We start from the raw sequence: 9488 nt of genomic DNA, 5'->3' as shown, positions 1-9488 counted from the left end.
AAGAAAACTGAAGGAATGCATTTAGGCTGAGTAAACATTCTCCTGTGTAATTTATAAATCCATTCTTTCTGGAGAATCACTTCTTTGGCTCTAAGTTCTTGTTCTTCATCCCATGCTGGCTGGGGAATTCTGGGAGCTGAAGTCCACAAGTCTGAAAGTTGCCAAGGTTGGACACACCTGTTATAAATTCAGGCTGATAATTTTAAATGTGTTCTACTATTGCATGCTTCTTATGTACTTAACCTGCATGCTCTCTTGTGCTAAATTGCCTGTAATCCACATGAGTACTCTGTAATGAATTTCCATTTGCATGAATGCTAGTTTAGAGAAATGACACAAACAGCCTTAACACATCTATGGTAAGAAATGACATGCAAGAATGCTATTTTCTTTAGGGGAGGGTTTATTATTATGCAGCAGCTTCTTATTTAGCTGTTTCTACAATAAGGTATTTTATCTCTCTCTCATAACTGGGTTATCTGCCTCTTAACACCAAACCTCCTTTTAACCATGACTACTGAAATAATGGGCTATCCTCATTTTCTCAATTTAATAAACCTCAGCTTGGTGAAATTTGGATGGAAATGGTTTTTTTTTTATTTCTATGCTGCCTATTTCATCTAAGTGACTCTACACTATTAAACCTCTCTGTAAAATAATCCTTTGTATAATGTTTGCGTAAAACCTAATTCCCATTTTTACAAATGTGTAACGACACAGGTGTAAAAAAAAATCCAGTTTGGGTTTCACATACATTTTGCTGTACCCCCTTTCCTCAATTTGTTTGTTAAATTTATGGTGAAGGATAGGATAGGATCAGATATTTGGAAGGGCGTGTCATTTAGCTCAAGCAGGAGACCTGGCTGAATCCCACCACTGCCCTGTACCATTTCTGACAGATGGTTGCCCAGTCTCTTCTTGAAATCTTCCAGTGATGAAGCACCCACAACTTCTGAAAGCAAGCTCTTCCATTGGTTGATTATTCTCACTGTCAAAAAAAATTCTTATTTCTAGATTGAATCTCTCCTAGATCAGTTTCCATCCATTATTCCTTGCTGGTCTTTAGGTGTTTTGGAAAATAGGTTGACTTCCTTCTCTCTGTGACAGTCACTCAAATATTGAAACACTGCTATCATGTCACCCCTGGTCCTTCTCTTCACTAGACTAGCCATGCCCAGTTTCTGCAACCATTCTTAATAAGTTTTAACCTCCTAATCATCTTTGTTGCTCTTCTCTGCACTCTTTCTATAGTCTCTGTTAGGAATAACATAGGTTACCTAACATAGTTTGGGTAAAATAATATATATAGACTATGATAGTGAGTTTAAGTGTGTGTCACTTTAACTGCAAAGCATGTAATTTTGGGTGCGGCTGTAAATCGCCATAAGAGGGAGCAAGAGAACTGGATTGATTGCTGGCTTACTGGATTGCTTGCTGATGATGATGGATTGTTAACTGCGTGTTCTCTGCTGTTGCTGAAGGAAGAAAGGAGGTTTTACTTCTTCATATCTCTACTGCAAAGAAATATATTACTGGACTGATATTTGTAAGTTTACTGACCTCTTTTTCGACACTGGACTTTGCAACTGAATAATCCCCGGACGGACTGAACTAGTGTATGATATATGGACTGTTTGACTATGCTAAAACTATTACTGGAATAAACTATTTAACTAGCACATTGTATCTGTTTTACTGAGTGTAAGCTACAACAACGTTTATCTCACATATTTGCCTGCCTGCCTGACTGCCGTGCAGGTTCTGCTAGGGTGTATATCCCTAACAGTCTCAACCTCTTTTTTATAGTGTGGTGATCAAAACTGGATGCAGTATTCTTGGTGTGGACTTATTGAGGCTTTGGAGTGGTATTAGTACCTCACTTGATCTTGATTCAATCTCTCTGTTAATACAATTTAGGATTTCATTGGCTTTTTTGCCTGCCGCCGCACACTACTGGGTCATATTTAATTGGTTATCGATTAAGACTCCAAGATCCCTCTCACAGTTACTGCTATTAAGCCTAGTTTCATCCAATCTATGTGTGTACTTTTTTTTTTTCTTCCCTAAGTGTAAAACTTTACTTTTATCTACATTGAATTTCATTTTGTGAGATAGGGCCCAGTGATCAAATCTGTCAAAAGCCATTTGAATCTTGAGCCTGTCATCTAGGGCGTTGGCTATTCCTGCCAGCTTAGTATCATCTGAAAATGAAAAATACTAATTTATAATATGGTAATCTCCCTAAGTAGCGGAGTTCCTTTCTACACAGCCTCACATTAGAGAAACACTCCACATTTCTTTTCTTTCACAAAGCTAAACAGAATCATTTATCCAATCCTTATCTAAAGATTAAAGAAGCTGCATTCTTCTGTATATTTGAAGAGGAGACATACAAAGCAGTAATAACATAGATCCTTTGGAATCCCCTTATCAGTGCCAATCTAAAAGTTGTTATGGTTCCTTCTCATAACCATCAGCTCAGCTCTCAGATGGTTCAAACATTCTGCCTTTCATTTTTGTTTTCCTATATGACATACTTTCTCAAGAATGCTGAATTCCTTGTACAAAGCCAGAAAAGTGTATATGTATAATGACTGATGAGATCAGTTGATGATAATCATGGACATAGTACATTTCTCAACTATAGAAAATAGTGCTTCTAAGATTTACTGCTCTAAAATGTATATTTCACACAAACAGAGCAATGGAACATATTGTCACAGCTACATATAATTAGAATACAGAGGGGCATTGATTTAGAACCATTCATTTAGTGACAGCTTGAAGTTACAATGGCACTAAAAAAGGTGATTTGACTAGTTTTCATACTTAAAACCATTGCATCCTCCCCGTGGTCAAATGATCAAAATGTGGGTGTTTGACAACTGGCACATAGTTATGATAGTTACAATGTCCCGGGGTCATGTGATCACCATTTGTAATTTTCCCAGCTGGTTCCTGACAGAGTCAATTGGAGAAACCAGATTTACTTAACAATTGCAGTGATTTGATTAACAATTATGGGAAAATGTCATAAAATGAGGCACAACTCACTTAACAACTGTCTTGCTTAGCAACATAAATTTTGGGCTCCATTGTGGTCACAAGTCAAGGACTAACTTTATACCAAAAATAATTAAGTCAGCTATGTTGTCAACTGAATTTGGGAGATTTTTCCATTTGTAATGAAAAAGCCAGAAAAATAACACTTTAAAGTGAATTGCTGTAACTATATTTGCACCTACATAAATTCATTTGTTTCTGTTTTTAACCAAAACATATATCTATCTGTGCAAATCAAGTCGTCTTTCACAATTGCCTGAATTCTAGTTAGTGTACTGTACAGGATTCTATATCAGAGCTGCAATACTCCAGCTAACTACTAGATGCCAGTAAAAACCAGAAAATGATTGTTCTTTGCTACTATCTAAGTATCATCAGGGCTCAATGGCTCAGTGGTTAAAGATGCTGAGCTGACAGCCCAAGTTCGAAACATGCGTGTTGTATGATGGGGTGAGTTCCCATTATTTTCCCCAGCTTCTGCCAACCTAGCAGTTTGAAAGCATGCAAATGCGAGTAGATGTTGTCTAATTGGGTCAATTGATTCCACTGTGATACAGTATTTCCACAGCACAGTCTCCTGTCAAGACCCTGCTGACCATATTATTTTTGCAAGCTGGCTGTTGTGCTAAATATTAGCACAAAGCAATGTTTTATTTATTTATTTATATCCCACCTTTATTATTTTTATAATAAAGACAGTGAACTTCCTTCCTCCCTGTTTTCCCCACAAAAACTACTCTTGATTTGGATTGGACTGAGAGAGAGTGACTAGCCCAAAGTCACTCAGCAGACTTCCATGTCTAGGCAGGACTAGAACTCACAGTCTCCTGGTTTTTAGCCTGGTGCCTTAAGAAAGGTTATAGTGTCTATTTTTATCTATTTATAGTATCTAGTATTTATCTATTTTTATGATAGATCAAAATATATTTTTGAAATCACAGTATGTATATGATAGTGAGTTGTAAATCTATTGGAACTAGAAAAAACAATGTGTGAACTAGAAGTCCAATTTTAGGGCCATTTATATTTTGAATAATGTAACATGCTTCAGACTTTAGAAGAAAACTTTAGGATGCTTGTTTCTTTTAATGCCAGTAGATGGCAACATTTTTTCCTGTTTTTCCATAACATGAAAACCCTGTCTATAAAATGTAATAAAGTTTGTCCACAGAAAAATCCATCTACACTCCATTCCTCTAACAACTCATAGCTTATTAGGTACGTCTGTATATATGTGTTTGTATGTGTCAAACAAATTTTTGTGGCCGCCCATCTTACACAAAACGAGAGGACTATTTCAGATATTATACATGATGCGAGCAGGGCAGAGGCTCCCTCTTTCCAGGGGATCCCCAAACCTATTAAACAAAGTTTGAAGTGGTCAAGATTGCTTGTTTTAGTAATCCTATATTCTGTATTTTAAAGGGTACAATCCTCTCATATGCTTATGACATAGTATAATTTGTCTTGACTATAAATTGCAATGTGTTGTTTTTTAATATGGCTAATCTGTCAAGAATGCTGAAGGTAGTGGCATGCTTTTTTATGATATAAGGGAACCAAAACACAGGGCTATTTTAGAAGACATCATATACGGGAGTCTTTGTGGTTAAATTGGGAGAAGATTAAAAGACAATGCTATTTGAAAATTCCAGTCTGGTTATCGACTATTGAAGCATTTTCCTATCCTATAATATACAAGAAGGAACAAACAGTTAGATATGGGGAAATTTTGAATGAAAAGGGTGAATTTAAATCTATGCAAAAACTAGAGGAACAAGGTATAAAGATGAATTGGTTCTCATATGCGCAAATACACTCAAGGTATGATAAGGATTTTAAAATAAGGTTTTTATTATAAATTGACTGACTTAGATAAGATTTTGACAGGTACTGATGAAAAGGTAAATTATAGTTATCTCGCAAAGTATGAATGAACAAAATTATAGTCAAATGATTGATTAATAATGATACTAGGGTATTCAATTTTTGATTGATAATATGAGTTATTATGCAATGTAATTGTAATTGAGACTATGAAATGGATGCACAAAAAATTTGTAAACCAACCGACACACTGCTTGTACACTTATGGAAGAAAGTTGGATGTTTTTATGTTTTGTTTGTTTTTGTTTGTCTTTAAAAACCAATAAAATTTACAAAAAAAAAAAAAAAAAAAAGAATCCTGAAGGTAGGACATAACCTGGCTTCCTTGGGTGGGGAGGTAGCCTAAAGCAGCTTTCCCTGGCCTGATATAATTTTGCACTACTGTTTTCATCATCCTTAGTTAGCTTGGTCAATAATCCAATACATCTGAGGAAGCTGGTTCATAGTGTTCCTTAAAAACTGTTATCTGCATCCATTTTTCTTTTTAATTTTGTAAAAAAAAGAAATTTGATTTTTGATACCATCATGTCAAAAACAAAAATCTGAAGTTACACAACAAGGTTTCTTACTGAATGATTAGCTTTTCATTGCAACTGCACAGAAGCGTAATATCATCAAAATAAATGCTAAGTGGATAACTGAATATCTGGTTTCACTCCTTTCATTTGTCGTTTTTTTCCCCTCTCCTTTCTGTGCTATACAATTTTCTTTTGGGAGAAAAAAAGACATAATTCAGTGCTCTGCTAACACTCCAGAATCTCATTTTTTTTCTTCTTCAGAACACTACAATGCATTTCATAGAGGGAACTCAGAAATAGTCTGGAAGTTATTCCTTGGTTGAGCAGAGCTGGAACTGAACAAAAAGAGGTCATCCTGTCTGAATCCCCTCACCCTCCAAGGAATGGCAGGAATTTCTCCATACTCTATAGGCTGGGGGAGTAACGCCCTCAGTGCCTGGCTGATTGTTTTCACATCTAAAGCCTGTGCAAGGCCCCAGCTTAATGCCTGTCAAATTACAGGGGTATTAACCCTAGATCTCTCAGAGTGAATGGAAATCTTGAATGCTAGGGAGCCCATGGAGGGGGCAATGGTCCTACCTTTTATTTTACGAACAATCTTCCTTTGAAGTGAATTGAAACTGAGCATTAATCTTATTTCCTCAGTAGGACTGAGAGAGATCCTTGAGGATCTTTCTGCTTCCATTAAATATACCTTCTTGATTATTTATTTCTTGAGCTGGTTTGCTGATTAATACACCAAACCTAGATACCATACCATTTATTTTGCCAAACGTGTTATTTTTCGTTTCCTTCTCCATAATTTCTTTTTGTACAGATGTAAAGGAATGGGCATGTCCACTTAAAAAGTTTCTATCAGTATAGTAGTTTGATCCATGACAGCCCAGGAATCCAATCTTGAAATTTTTATTTGCTAATAACTTGCTAGACTTTAATAATTCTGGAAATAGTTATAATAAAGTTTTGAAAAGTGGGGTCTTTTTCTTTCCTTCACTTTTAGCTGATTTAATATATTGATTTATTTAAGGAAACATCAACTGATACAGATAGTTCTTGATTTAGCACCACAATTAAACTAAAAATTTCTGTTGCTAAATGTGACATTTGTTGAGTGAATTTCACTCCATTTTATCATCTTTTTTTTGCCACAATTGTTAAGTGAATCACTGCAATTGCTAAGTTTGTAAGACAGTTGTTAAGTGAATCTGGTTTCCCCATTGACTTTGCTTGTCAGAAGGTTGCAAAAGGTGATTACATGATACCAGGACACTGCAACCGTCATAAATATGAGTCAGTTGCCAAGTGTCTGAATGTTGATAACATGACCATGGGGATGCTGTAAAGGTCGTAAATGTGAAAAAATGGTCATAAGTCACTTTTTTCAGTGCCATTTTAATTTTGAAAGGTCAATAAATGAATCATCATAAGTCAAGGTCTATCTGTATTATTCTGAATGGAAGGTCATACTAGGTACATATGAAAAGGTAATTTCTCTTGATTTGCAATAAAATCCTGAGAATGCTCTAATTCTTCTTTGGTGGACCTGTGACAAAGCAAAGAAATACTGAAATACAGAAGGTTCTTAAAGTGAATATTAAAAGAAAATGTTTTCTGTTGAATGCCAACCTGTTGTTGTAAATACAAAAATAAATCAAGCAATTTTTAAAAAAATGTCTGTGATGGAAAATGTACCCTAAAATCAGCAACCCATAAGATCCAGACAACCCAAGAGCAATAGCTTTAGTGTTAAATCAATCTTACATAGAATGTTGATCAAGCCCAGCTTGAGTGCTTGTATACATTAGTAAAATATCTCAGTTAGGAAAGAAGTACTTTATAGTTGATAAGGATACAAGAGAGACAATAGTATTCTCTTTAGTGTGAAAACATTACAGATACATTTGTTCAAAGGCAATGCAGTTGCAATGAAGGAAACCTTCAGGAAGATAAGCCACTTCCTGGATTAATTTTGGCCATGCCTGTGAGAACTTTCTGAACAATATATTCATCAATGTCAGAACTCATTCTACTATGTGGCATTAAACTATTGAGGAGTGGGGTTAGCTTAAGTGGACAGCAAGAGTCTTGTTAAAATCTGGCTTTAGCTTTGAAGAGCTTTGCTCTGACAGCTTCCCTTTCATGTCCCCTTCCAAAGCTCAAACCTCTCAGTCTATAAATCTTTAGGCTCTCAAACCAAAGGACCTCCATTGCACATATAAACATACTTGGATTTACCATAGCTATTCTCTCTTACTAGCAGAGTAGCAACAGTTAAGAGTTACAACTGGCTAAATATATGTTCCTGTCTGAATTTGGGGTAATGTATTTTCTCAGGTTGCTCAAAAGGAAATGTAATTCCTCTGTAGAGTTTGAAGGTGCAATAAAGACAAACTGGGAGAACTGTGAGTAGAAAAGAATGGACTCATTTGACCTTATGAATGAAATGAATTTAATCCTCCCCCTAATAATCTTGTTTGCAAATATTTCATCTTGAGTTTTCAAATATGGGACTATAATATACATTAGATGCTTTGTTTATATCCAGGTTTCTCTCTTATGCCTCTACTTGTCTGTTTGGATTGTTTTGTGCCTTTGAGGACGTTTTGATTTCTGGTAACTGTCTGAGGTAGTTTTTTGGGAAGTGGTTTGTCCTTGCCTCTTTCTTAAACCTAAGAGAGGATGTTCTGCCAAGGTCACGGAGCTGGTTTAATGCCTAAGGCAGGAATACAGCTCACAGTCTCCCAGTTTCTAGCCTGGTGTCTTAACCACTTTACAAGCTTTCTATACTTCATTTCTCTATTTGACAACGTATTAAACATCCATAGAATTAGAAGAACAAAGTTCTCTCCTAGTGCACTGAAAAAAAAAAAGAGCCTGTGTACTGCTTATTTATTCTACTTTTATATTTTAAGTCTCCCATTAAATAGTTTCTTTTTCCTTCTACTCTTACAAAAAGCCTAAGAGATGGGTGGAGAAATAGAAGAACCATATGGGTGTAATCAATAACATTTACAGTAAGCATGGACTTCAATCTACCTATTCTCAATATGGCCCAGTGTTCTGTCTTGTGTAGTAGAATCCAGCAGTTAGGAGAAAAGTTGATGAAATTCTTAATGGAAAGATTGTTTTCTATATTCATAATTTTCTGTGCAATGGAATATTGCTTTTGTTTTAGGCATCTGCAGAGAAATAAACATTGCTAGATAAGATGAACATTTTTGAGATTACTTCCTCTGCAATATTGAAATTTTGTGGTGGCTACTTCTATGCAGCAATAGAAGTATCCTATATAGAACATAAATTATTGTCTTAATACTGTATAACTGTTTTAAGAAAACTAGCAAGAACAGGAAGAAATGGAGTTAAGAATCAAAATAAAACCTGTAGCCTTAAGAATTTTGTATTTCTCCTCTTGCTAGTTCTGGATTTTCATTTCTTATCAGTCTAAACTAGCTTTCACTGACTGAAATGCTAGGAGTTGCAAGCCAGCACATGTAGAGAGTGCCAAGTTAGAGAAGGCTAGCTAAAGTGATATTCTGAAAACCATGTGAATTGAATGCTAAGAATGTATATAATTTAATTGTTTGTTGTTCTTTTCCAATCTTCAGAAGATTTGTTGCCTGTGTTGGAGGGCAGGAAAGTCTTTATTCATACAGTATGTCATTAAATCATGTGATTATAGCATTTATCATATAAGCATCTACCCATTGAGATGATGCAGGGTCCTGGGTTACAAGCACACAAAGACTTCGCTCCTGCAGACAATTGTGAGGTAAATAAGGTGGTATAAATCTGGAGTGATAGCTGTGACAAGAGATAGAGACAGGCTGAAGAACTTGGTCATGTACTGCCTGCCTTGCTGCCCTTCCTAAGGTACTGAATTTTGCTACTGAATCTTTATCAGAATTTATCGAACTACTAACATCATGAGATTTTAGCTTCCAGATTTTGAATTCATTGCCTTCAAAGCAACCTTAGATGTGTCCAAATTAATCTTCAGACCGAAGTACACAGATAGAT

Source organism: Notechis scutatus, chromosome 3 (assembly GCF_049901735.1).
Source record: "Notechis scutatus isolate UNSWTSFEM ecotype Mainland chromosome 3, rNotScu1.2, whole genome shotgun sequence".
Lineage (NCBI taxonomy): Eukaryota > Metazoa > Chordata > Lepidosauria > Squamata > Elapidae > Notechis > Notechis scutatus.
This window is presented reverse-complemented; position numbering follows the sequence as displayed.